We start from the raw sequence: 13653 nt of genomic DNA, 5'->3' as shown, positions 1-13653 counted from the left end.
CTGGCTCCCACAAAGTGTCAGTTAGTGTCCGATTGATTGCGCAATACCGCAGTCCCGCTATAAGCTGCTGATTACCGCCATTATTAGTATATCAAATTTCAGTATATATATACCATAGTTTGTAGATATGATAACTTTTGCGCAAACCAATTAATAAACACTTATTGGGATTTTTGTTTTACCAAAAATATGTAGTAGAATTTTTAATCGGATACGTTTTATAGTTTATGAATGTACCTTGATAGAGGAGTAGTTAAACTGTATTTATTGTCAAATGTAAAAGAATACATTCATTTCCAAATTTTAGTTCAATTATGTCTAGACTACTCCTGTTAAAGTTGTGTTTTTTTAGTTTAACCACTTGAGCACCGCGCCATGTAAAATGACGGCTTCACTGTGGCTCTGGAAATCCAACAGGACATCAATTGACGTCCTGGATTCCGGCGCGTCCCCGAGATGCCGATGCACGTGCCTGGCGGTCGCGATGTCTGCCAGGCTCCCGAGATCGGTAATGACAGAGCAGGGACGTGGAGCTCTGTGTGTAAACACAGAGCTCCACGTCCTGTCAGGGGAGAGAGGAGACCGATCTGTGTCCCTTGTACATAGGGACACAGCATCGGTTACCTCCCCCAGTCACCCCCTCCCCCCACAGTTAGAACACTAATTAGGGTACACATTTAACCCCTTCCTCACCCCCTAGTGTTAACCCCTTCAATGCCAGTCACATTTATACAGTAATTAGTGCATATTTATAGCACTGATCGCTGTATAAATGTGAATGGCGGCAAAAATGTGTCAAAAGTGTCCGATGTGCCCGCCATAATGTCGCAGTCCCAATAAAAAAATCGCAGATCGCATTACTGTTAAGAACATAGCATGACCATCTCCATTTTATATTCAGGTTGCCATGTTATAGTTTAAAGGAAAGGTATAAAAAAGCTTCACATGAAGGATAGATGGTTATCTATAGATACCTTCCACCTAGATATGTATGAATGGAATTTCACCTCTGCTAATGTTTGTTTAAGATCTTAGGTCACATCCATATATTAACTGAACTTATACAACAGATACTATCTAATAGGAAATGATTAACCTGAATGTATTATTGTATTTACACTATGCCCTTGAGAAACTCCTCCTTTGTCCTTCTAAATCTGTATATATATGAGGGGCTAACTCAAGTAAAACAGATGTCATTTGAACACAACGCATGCTAGTTTTTCTTGTGTCAATTGATGTCTCCGGGCTCGTGGGCTGATGAAATCTATCTCCGTCATTTGAACCTAACAACCTACCTGGGTGGTCTTATACAAGTGATTCGCCTAACAGCAATGGGGGCTTCGTCCGGGATAAAAGCTGAAATCAACTGAGGTAAGAGTCTTTTTTTTGTCTTTATTGACTGAATATTCTTGCCTCAGCTCTGATTAAAGCTTTTTTAGAGCCATAAAATTAGTAGGGGATAAGAACCACGCCAGGAGGTTAATAGAAGGGTTTTTGGTAAACCCACATAGAAGGGTTTTGGGTAAACCCATAAGTAGGGTTTTTGGGAAACCCACAAAAGATAAGCAGTACTGCATAGATATTCCTTTAGGGAAGGAAAAGTAAGTGGTTAATGAGGAAAGAGATTCCAGCAGCCTAAAAACCTTTGCTTTTTCTTTCTATCGCATAGAAGTATAAGTATTATTAGAAGTATAAGTATCATTTGTTGTGTGGATCAGAAGACTGTGTGGTAAGTCAGTCGTCTCCCACTTTCAATATGGGTCAGAATCAAGGTAAAGAAGGTCCTCCCCCCTCCACCCAACCCAGGGGAAATATGTAAGGATTTTGTAGCTAGAATTTGTGGTACTAATTATGAACTTATAGACCCATGGGTTTCAAATTAAGCGGGATGGACCACAGCCTTACACAGTGTAGACCCGTTCCCCCAAAAAGGTAGCAATACAGAATTCCACATAGATATGGTCAAAGGATTGTGTTTAGGAGATAAGAAAGCTTTCCCTTGGTACCCCGGGGACCCTCAATGGGATATGGATTATATGGAAAAGGGAGCAGAGAATTGGTTAACATATGCCCCATATTGGTTCCCAAGGGAAAATATGAAACAGAAAAAGCCCACCAAATGTTTAAGTAAGGAAGATTATGATCAGAAACAGAGAAGAAGCTAATAAAAAGAGAGTTGTCCCTGACCCAGGAGCCCCACCCCTGTCAATAGTCAGTCACCCTCCACCCTCATATGTACATATCTATCCGAGTTTAACAAAGGAAGATATTGATCTTCTGACTGGACATCATGCAATCAGACAACAGCAGGCCCCCCCAGCTCTACAACCACAACAGCAGGCCCCCCCAGCACTACAACCACAACAGCAGGCCCCGCCTGCTCCACAACCACAACAGCAGGCCCCGCCTGCTCAACAACCACAACAGCTGCCCCCCCCTACTCTTCCCCACACTTCACAACAAGATAGACAGCACCTACAGAGGCACAGACAGGAAGTCAGAGTCGAGGTAGCTGAACCAGAAGAAGATCAGGGAGCTATAGGAGGGGTAGTTTCACCACCTGGCCAAGAGCAGGAGGAAGAACAGGGAGACGCTGGAACAAGTAAAACACTTAGCCCCCCTAAAACAAAGAGTGGAACGGTATATAGTAACACTAACCTTCAAATGCCTTTCATGACGATTGGAAATGAAATTTTAAAAAAAGTAATTGACATTGAGGACATAGATCGGATAGTGAAACATTGCCCCAAACCCACCGCCTCTGCAGGAGGTACTTTAACTTACTTAAAAAAGGCATGTAAGGGTAAAAATTACACACAGGAAGACATGCGCCTTATTATTGATGGCATTATAGGACACACCAGTTCCTGGAGCTGGGCAAATGTTCCAAACATAAATACTATTGACACTGGAAATGCGGGAGCATATGGGTTAAACACAGTAGCAGGTATTAATACCATGTGGACAGAATTAGAGGCTGAAATGATGAATGTATTTAAAAATAAAAATTCCCTTCCTACTGCCATAGCATGCAAACAAAAGTCAGAAGAAACTGTAGTTGAGTTCTGGAAAAGATTTCATGACAATTGGACAACAGAAGCTGGATTAGCTAAAACGGCTGATGTGGGAGCTTTGTTTATTCAAACCTATATGAATAATCTAAGGCCCCAGTTCGCCTTGTTGGTCAAACAGATGATATCTGAATGGACAACAAAGATGATTGACCAATTTCAGGAAACTTTAATACAGAAAGAAGCAGTGGGATGTTTTGATGTAATAAGAGAGAAAGCAGTGAGTGCCCATTATCAGGCAGGGTGGCAGTTATAGATTTGTTCAAGACCTTCGAGCTGTAAATAACCTGGTGTGCACCTAAAGTGCATGATGTGCCAATCACTCTTTTATCTCCATACCACCCGATGCAGAGTATTTTTCTATGTTTTATTTAACAAATGTATTTTTAGCGTCCTTGTGGATGAGGAGACACAGCCAACCCTTGCTTTCTGTTTTTTAAAAACATTTTTTTGCCAGATGACATGGTGTAGAATGCCCCAGGGTTATGTGGACTCCTGTAGTCTACTCAGTTATGCCCCAGGTCACATTGCGGTCCTGGACTCCCTGCCATTGTTCTGTCCTACTCCAATATGTTGATTGATATGTAACCCAAGCCAGGTAGCCTGCAAAGAGGATGGTTTAGATCTGCTACATTGGTTGGCAGATAATGGTCATAAAGTTTCCAAAAATAAACTTCAATGGTGTCAGGAAACTGTTGTATACTTTGGTTTTGTACTCACAAAAGGTGAAAGGAAAGTCAGTCACGAGCTGCGGCTCTCCGTGGGTCTAGCCCCCCCACAGACCAAGAAGGATATGCTGTCCTTTCTTGGCATGATTGGGATGACTGCCGCCAATGCATACCTGACTGTTCCTACTATGATAACATTTTGAGACAAACCACAGGTACTGACATGCCAGATTGTATGACATTTATAATGCTTTTGTATACCTCAAAACTATGATAACAGCTCCTGGTCTTGGCCTCTGAGTATAGCAAAGGGTTACACCTATTTGCTAGGGACAACTGTACAACAATGACAGGAGTCCTGACGCAAAAACATGGGAGGCAAACTGCGCCCTAGCGTTTTTTTCCCCCAAGGGTTGTGCCTATGCCAGTGCAGGGCATGCTGGCGTGTCTCAGAGCTCTAGCATCCTGTGCGATGGTGGTGGAAATGGCTACATCATTCACTCTGGGTCATCCCACCACCCTGCATACTACACATAATGTATCAATTTTACTAAAGAATATCCATACCCAACATATGTCAGCCCAACGGCTGAGTGGGTATGAGGTTATTCTTTTGTCCAACCCACAGCTTGAAATAAAGTACACCTCTCCTACTTCTGGCCCCACCCCAATTCTGAATGCTTTGTTAGGGTTAAAAGGATAACAGGATGAGATTGTCCCACAGCATAAATGTATAGATCTCATACATCAGGATACATCCCCAAGGCCAGACATGTCTTCTGTGGCTCTTCCAGATGCACAGAATGTCTTTGTGGATGGTTCCTGTTCCAGGCCGAATGACAACACATACCATGCTGGGTATGCTGTTGTGCAATTACCTGATAAAATCCTAGAAGCAAATCCAGTTCCTTTACAGTCAGCCCAGGCTGCTGAATTAATTGCGCTTACCAGAGCTTGTCAGCTTTTTGAAGGGCAAGATGTAAACATTTACACTGACTCAAAATACGCACATGGCGTGTCGCACGATTTTGGGGTCATATGGGAAAGGAGGGGCTACATAGCAGCGGATGGTAAATCAATTTCACATTCCACACTTGTCACAAATCTATTAGAAGCCATACAGTTGCCAAGGTCCATAGCTGTACTACACTGTAGGGCACATACAGGGCAACAAAATGACATAGCCAAAGGCAATGCCTTGGCTGACAAAGCAGCTAGAGAAGCAGCATCCACACAGCCAGCAGACATCCAAATGCCATTGCTCTCACCTGAAATCCCACTACTAGATCAAACATTGCATGACCTCCAAGCATATGCCACAGACCAAGACATCCAGCAATGGAACAAAATAGGTGTGCAGACAAGCCCAGAAACTGGCCTTGTCTGCCAAGAGGGGAGACCATGTATCCCTGTAGCCAGCGCACCCATTTTTATTTCACAATACCATGGCATAGGTCACAGAGGTTGGAAGGTCACATGTGAACTTTTGGATAGGGATTTTTACATTCCAGGTCTTCCCTCTCTCGTTAAGGCATATGTTTCCAGATGCATCATATGCATTCGGAATAATCCCAGGAACCCTCACAAGGCAAAACATGAACATCTGATATATCCATCCACACCATTCACTCATTAACAAATTGATTTCACACACATGCCCAAACTAGGTAAAAGACAGGAATATTTGCTAGTAATAGTGGACATGTTTTCAAGATGGATAGAAGTGTTTGTAACAACAAAGGAAGATGCATAAACAGTAGTAAGAATTCTCACACAGGAAATCATTCCCAGATGGGGATGCCCATTTCAGATCAACTCAGACAATGGCCCTGCATGTGTGGCCAAAGTTTGTCAAGATCTAGTAAAGACACTGAAAATAGAATGGAAGTTTCATATTCCGTACCATCCCCAGAGCTCAGGTATAGTGGAAAGAATGAACAGAACCAGCTGTACTAGCCGAGGTAAGAATGAAAAGACAGGATACTCTCCTTTTGAAGTCTTAATGGGTAGACCATTCCCCACCCCATGGGCCAGACAGCCACTTATGTTAGAAAGAGGGGACCTAGATCTTAATCAGGAAGAATATGTAAAAAACGTATTGAAACTTTAGATCAAGTTGAAAGGAATGTTGCTCGCACCTCTCCGTTTTTCTTCACAGAAACCAACTCATCCCTTTCAAGTGGGAGATGTCGTAGTGGTCCAGCAACTGAAGCGTACCAAGAAGGAAGAGTATCCATTTGGACCCCCGACTACAGTGATCGCGGTTACCCGAACAGCTATTCTGGTAGAGGGACAACAGGCTTGGATCCATGCCAGTCGTGTGAAGAAGATGAACCAAACACCTAAGAAGCCAGCCAAGGATAAAGGAGGTGAAGAAGGTGATACAAACCCTCGAACAGTGAGTGAAGCAGGTGGAAAAAAGTCTCTGAAGAAGATGACGTTGCTTATTTCACCACAGACTTCTGGGAAAGCCTTGTGCCTCTTATTCTGGGCTGCCCTGATCGTGTTCCTGCCAATTTGGCTGACAACTAACTGTATTTATCATCCTGAAGATTTGGGACACATAAAGAGCATTTATGGAGCCTCTAAACACTCCACAACAGAATAATACACATGACAGACACAAGAGAAATGAAAACTCAGAAAGTTTTACAGATAAAATGTTATTATTGAAGTTTTAGATGGTTATCTAGAGATAGAGTGTTATCAGATTGTCAGATTAGCAGATTCGTATGATGCCAAGATGGGTGATATGAATGAGTAAAAGATATGTATCCACATACACCTTAAGAAGATCTTTGCTCCACATAGATGTGAAGTAGTACTGTGGACCCTTTGGTGTCATACTAGGTAGAGAAGATATGGTAGTGACCCTGCAATATGGTACTGATAATGTTGAGATATATATATCTATAAGGAAGTAAGCAAATTACAAGATGAAGCTAGAAATATTGCCAAGACATGGGATCCTTTTGCAAACCTAAGTTCTGAAGTAGGAATACTGACATGGTTAAAAAGTGCTGCCATAACCATCATTATGATCATTCTTTTTGTTTTGTTCCTATATGCTTGTTATAAGCTTATAATGTGCATAATTGTTAAGGCATCCCGAACATCTGATCCTGTGGCTGCGAATAGGATTTATCTGAGTATGTATTATGATAGAAGAAGGATTATATAATTATGAGACATATTATGTCTCAAAGAGAGGATTTGTTAAGAACATAGCATGACCATCTCCATTTTATATTCAGGTTGCCATGTTATAGTTTAAAGGAAAGGTATAAAAAAGCTTCACATGAAGGATAGATGGTTATCTATAGATACCTTCCACCTAGATATGTATGAATGGAATTTCACCTCTGCTAATGTTTGTTTAAGATCTTAGGTCACATCCATATATTAACTGAACTTATACAACAGATACTATCTAATAGGAAATGATTAACCTGAATGTATTATTGTATTTACACTATGCCCTTGAGAAACTCCTCCTTTGTCCTTCTAAATCTGTATATATATGAGGGGCTAACTCAAGTAAAACAGATGTCATTTGAACACAACGCATGCTAGTTTTTCTTGTGTCAATTGATGTCTCCGGGCTCGTGGGCTGATGAAATCTATCTCCGTCATTTGAACCTAACAACCTACCTGGGTGGTCTTATACAAGTGATTCGCCTAACAATTACTAGTAAAAAAAAATAAAAAAAAATAATAATAATAATAATTCTGTCCCATATTTTGTAAGCGCTTATTGCGATTTTTTTTTTTTTTTTTTTACCAAAAATATGTAGAAGAATACGTATCGACCTAAACTGAGAAAAAAATTTTAGGAAAAAAAAATTGGGCTATATATTATAGCAACAAGTAAAAAATATTGATTTTTTTTTTCAAAATTGTTGCTTTTTTTGTTTTATAGCGCAAAAAATAAAAACCGCAGAGGTGATGAAATACCACCAAAAGAAAGCTCTATTTGTGGGGAAAAAAAGGGCGTCAATTTTGTTTAGGAGCCACGTCGCATGACCGCGCAATTGTCAGTTAAAGCGACGCCGTGCCGGAAGCTGAAATTTCACCTGGGCAGGAGGGGGGTATATGTGCCCGGTATGGAAGTGGTTAACACATTGAGCACGAAAAATAAACATTTCCCCTAAACTGTTAAAATTCCTACCATAGCGTAGCTTTCTCCACAGGGACATTGTATTCTGACAGTGGCACCCGCCCACCGTTCTCAAAATACACTGATCAGCGACTGCAGCTGATTGGCTCCAGCTACTGATTGTGGAAAATTTTCCAACATGTCCCTTCAACAGAAATCACTTAAAAACAGGGAAAGCCACACACCCCTGATTCCATTTGGTACAGCCCCTGCTGAACTAGTGTATGGCCAGCTTTAGACCATTGTCATCTGTAACAAATGTTCCCACTGAAAAACATTTTATAATACAGTTTAGTAAATTACTTGAAGTTGGCATATTCCTCCATGGAGTTGAAAGCTTTGGATAACTTGTTTAGAAACACTGACCTGCCTTTGGGAATTTGATTATTAGTGGTTTACTCTGAATGAAAACACGAGGTTGCATTAAGGGTCATGGAATCCTTTGTATACATCACTGTACCTGAAAGAAAATATGCAGGTAAGCCCTTGTAATTATAATTCCAACCTGCTTATCTGTCATCTAGACTAGATAATCAGGTTCTCCAATGTAGTGATGTCTGTTTCTTTGGTCACGTGTGAAAACCGACAAAATAATACATAGTTACATATAAGCAGAGATGAAACATAAAGAGTGCAAAAAAATAAAAGAATCTAATAATAGTATATGGAGCCTTCTTTCTCAACTTTTTTTAACATGGGGAAACCTTGAAAATTAATTCTGGTCTCAGGGAACATCAACTAATAATTACTATTAGCCGGATTCAGAGAGTGTTACGCCGGCGTATCAGTAGATACGCCGTTGTAACTCTGAATCTAAGCCGTCATATCTTTTAGGCCGGGTACTCACGACCAAACATGTATGGTGAAAGCGGTCCGTCGGACCGTTTCCACCATACATGTCTGCCAGAGGGCTTCTGTACGATGGTTGTACACACCATCGTACAGAAGTCCGCACGTAAACAATACGCGGGGCGTGTCCGCGGTGTCGCCGCGTCGATGACGCGGTGTCGCCGCGACAATGACGCGGCGACGTGGGCGGCCCGCCTTTAAAATGCTTCCACGCATGCGTCGAAGTCATTCGACGCATGCGAGGGACGGCGGGCGCCTGGACATGTACGGTAGGTCTGTACTGACGACCGTACATGTCCGAGCGGGCAGAATTCCAGCGGACTGTTTTAAAACAAGTCCAGGAATATTTGTCTGCTGGGAAAAGGCCCGGCGGGCAAATGTTTGCTGGAATTCGGCCCGCTCGCGCCCACACACGACCAAACATGTCTGCTGAAACTGGCCTGCGGGCCAGTTTCAGCAGACATGTTTGCTCGTGAGTATGGGGCCTAAGTGTATTCTCAAAATGAGATACACTTAAATGTAGTCAGGATACGACGGCCTGCGCCGTCGTATCTTAGCTTTCTTCTTAGGCCGGCCGCTAGGGGCGTGAACGCTGGTTTACGCCTAGAATGCCTAAATCAGCGAGATACGCCTATTCACGAATGTACACTTGCCCGTCGCAGTAAAGATATGCCGTTTACGTAAGATGTTTTCAGGCGTAAAGTTAGTCCAACAAAAAGCTGGACTAGCCAATGTTAAGTATGGACGTCGTTCCCGCGTCGAATTTTGAAATTTTTACGTTGTTTGCGTAAGTCGTCCGTGAATGGGGCTGGACGTAATTTACGTTCACGTTGAAATCAATATGTCCTTGCGGCGTACTTTGGAGCAAGGCACACTGGGATATGTCCACAGATGGCGCATGCGCCGTTCGTAAAAAACGTCAATCACGTCAGGTCACGAATCATTTACATAAAACACGCCCCCTGTTCCTCATTTGAATTAGGCGCCCTTACGCCGGCCCATTTACGCTACACCGCCGTAACTTAGGAGGCAAGTGCTTTGATTGTGAACTTTCCTCTCTGACTTACGGCGGCGTAGCGTAAATACGATGGGCTATGCCGGGTCAAAATTACGCCAACATACCGGAATCCAGCTATTAATGTACAGCTGAGTGTACATGAAATAGTCAGTGGGAAAAATACTCTTTACATTTGTAGCCATTGGGAAGAATTCCCCCTACAGATAGCTAAAAAGTTCATCCGCATGCCGACCCGCCGTTGTACATTAAGACCCCTTTCACACTAGGGCCGCCCATGTGTTCACAGTAATACGGCACTAATTTTGGCAGCGCTTTTCAGCCGCTAGTGGGGTGCTTTTAACCCCAAAAAAAGGATTAAAAACTCCTGTGTTGCGTCGCTTCGGGAAGCGCTGCCCATTCATTGCAATGAATGAGCAGGGGCATTTTGGGAGCGCTGAGGGGGGGGGGGGGGAGGGCCGATTAAAATTAATGGGCGGCAGTTTTTAGGCGCTTTACAGGTGCTACTTCAAACGCTAAAATGCCTGAAAACTAACTCAGTGTGTAAGGGGTCTTATGCGTACAGGCACAATCATGTACCTGTAAATCGCTGCTTTCTTCCGGGTCCACTCGCGCATAACCAGAGTACTGTGCTGTCATTCTCTGCAGCACAAGCCGATCAACAGGTCGCGGCCAATGATTTATGGCTGTCATCCACTTACTAAAACTACACAATACACACAGTAAACATTGTTAGGCACACATTTGACCCCTTGATTGCTCTAGATGTTAACCCCTTCCCAGCCAGTGTCATTAGTATAGTGACAGTGTATATTTTTGGCACTGATCACTGTATTAGTGTCATTGGAGATGACAGTGGCAGTTAGTCAGCTCCCCCCAAGCGACAGTGTCAGATTGCCTTCCAGACAGTTACACTATAAGTTGTTGATCACCGCCATTAGTAGTTTAAAAACAAATAAAGTAATATAGTAGTATAACAACAAATACATATTCCAGTATTTATATTATAGTTTGTAGGCGCTATAACTTTCACGCAAACCAATCAATATACACTTATTGAGATTTTTTTTTTTTTTACCAAAGACATCAAGACATTTCATTCTAGTATTTTTTTTATTGGATAGGTTTTATAGCAGAAAGTAGAAATTAAGGGCCAGATCCACAAAAGGGATACGCAGGCGTATCTGCTGATACGCCGTCGTATCTCTGTTTCTATCTATGCGGCTGATTCAGAGAATCAGTTACGCATAGATATCCCTAAGATCCGGCAGGTGTAATAGTTTTACACTGTCGGATCTTAGGATGCAGTACCGCGGCCGCCGCTGGGGGCATTTCTCGTCGAAATTCCGCGTCGGGTATGCAAATTAGCACTTACGGAGATCCACGATTCCCTTTGTGAAGTCTCCGTAAGTTGCTAGTTTGATATCGCAAAGATAGGGCTACTTTTACAAAGTGTAAAGTTAGCACACAATGTAAAAGTATACCTGTCTTTCCCGCGTCGCTGTCAAATTTATTTATTTATTTTTTTCCCGCCGCATCTCTTTTTTGCCCGTCGCGATTCACAAAACTCGGCGCAATGTAACGTAACGCAAAGCACGTCAGGAAAATCGCGTCGGGAGCATGCGCAGTACGTCCGGCGCGGGAGCGCGCCTAATTTAAATGGGACTCGCCCCATTAGATTGGGCCCGCCTTGCGCCGGACGGATTTAAGTTACACCGCTGCAAATTTCTAGGTAAGTGCTTTGTGGATCGGGCACTTAGGTAGAAATTTTGCGGCGGTGTAACTTAAATCCAAATATTTAAGTTGCGCCCGCTGTACGTGGATCTGGCCCTTAATTTTGTTTTCAAAATTTGGGGCCTATTTTCATTTATATTGCAAAAAAATAAAAAGCCCAGTGGTGATCAAATACCACCAAAAGAAAGCTCTATTTGTATGAAAAAAATGATATAATTTGTGTTTGTGTATAACATTGCATGACCACGCAATCAGGCAGTGCCTAACTGCAAAAAATAGCCTGGTCATGAAGGGGGTAAAATCTACTGGAACTCAAGAGGTTAAAAGGCAGATGTTGTTCATTGCTCAAAGAACTCCTATAAACCTCTGGAGAAACTCTGGTTCAGAAAGGCTAATTATAGAGTACTGTAGAAGAATAAAACATACCAGTGCAATTGTGAAATCAACGTATCAAAAGTCCTTGTACAATTTGGATTCATCTGTGATCCTCATATGTGTTCATCCTATTGTAGACCAAATACAACAGAGGCCCTGCAAACATGGGCATCATAATGTGGCTTTTTATACAGATTCCTAACCCACACCAAGACTCCCTTACTAATGTAACAAAACGAGTATATACTGAACAATATACGCAGACACTCGAAGAAATGTTTGCATCGCTTTGTGCTGATCCATTCTAATAAAAATGCTTTCTGCATTGTCTGTTGAGAGTCACACTGTGGCCATTGTTCTAAATGCCATAACCAAACTGGAGAATGTTGAAGTCAGGGCGAGAGGTGGGAAGTTCTAACATGACTTCTGGGTGCCCTTTAAAATGCTGTGCCTATGTAGACACACTACCTTATTGAGCTCTTCAGAGTTGAGTCACCTAGGAAATAAACATGGGCTTAGTCATATGAAGCATGATTTAAAGGTGTGTGGGTTCATTACTTCTGTTCTTGTGTCTGAACTTGGTTATACAAGACTAATATGACAGGCAGATGCCCTATTTAAGGGTTTGTAAAGGAAACATTTTTTTTTATCTTAATAGCTTCCTTTACCTTAATGCAGTGCTGTTTTCATGTCCTCATTGTTCGTTTTTGCTCTCAAGTTGCTGTAATTCTTCTCTGATCTCCACACTTCCTGGTTGTCTGTTTCCTGATAACCACAGTGCTGGGAGCTTTCTCTCTGTGGTCACTAATCAAGGAAGTGTGATTACTGTGTGTCTAAAACCCCTCAGCACCAATCAGTTTCGTTTTACAAACCATCACTACCCTGTATTGGCTCTGTGGCTCTGTACAGCAGAGAAGCAGGAAACAACATGCAAAAACAAAACTAGAAACTACAGGTACATTATATGATTGATTTGTATCTATTTTTAATCATTTTTAAAAGGAATCGGTTAACTATTATGTCTCTATACCCTGTAAACAGTAATTTCAGCATAATTTTTTTATTTATTTACAACTCCTTTAAGGATGGCAGGTTTACAGCAAGTACAATATTGGCAACTGATGGTTGGAAGTCCTTAGAAGAATTACAGAGTGTTTGACCAGGACCTGGGAAAGCAAGAATAGTCTATTTGTGTGGTTACCTTGATCTTAGACATAAAGCGGAGTTCCACACAAAAGTGTAACCTCCGCTCATTTGTCTCCCCCCCCCCCCCTCCGGTGCCACATTTGGCACCTTTCGGGGGGGGTGGATACCTAACAGGTACCCTATCCCCACTTTCGGGAGACTGGGCCACGGCCCATGATGTCAGCAGCTCAGCTCCCTCCACCTTCCCCCGCCGCCGCACCAGTAGGAGAGAGCGCAGCAGTGCCTCACGCATGTGCAGTAGAGACCCAGCGTGAAGCCATAATGGAAACATCAGCTGTGGTGCCGACATTGCTAGACTCTAGGACAGGTAAGTGTCCCATTATTAAAAGCCAGCAGCTGCAGTATTTGCAGCTGCTGGCTTTTAATTTTTGCAGGGGTGGGCGGACCTACACTTTAAGTTTTAAGTTTCTTAAATCAGAAGAAATATTTTGTACAGCCAATGATTGGCCAATTATCTGATCATTAGTACAGTGCTTTCGACAGCTAATTCTGATGACAAAAACTGGAGGTGCAGGCTAGAAGTGAATACAACGTCTGATTTTCATTTAATGTGTACAGTAATTGTACGGAAATAAT

The sequence above is a fragment of the Rana temporaria genome, chromosome 2 (assembly GCF_905171775.1).
Source record: "Rana temporaria chromosome 2, aRanTem1.1, whole genome shotgun sequence".
NCBI lineage: Eukaryota > Metazoa > Chordata > Amphibia > Anura > Ranidae > Rana > Rana temporaria.
The sequence above is the reverse complement of the archived record's forward strand: the minus strand, read 5'-3'. Positions refer to the sequence as shown.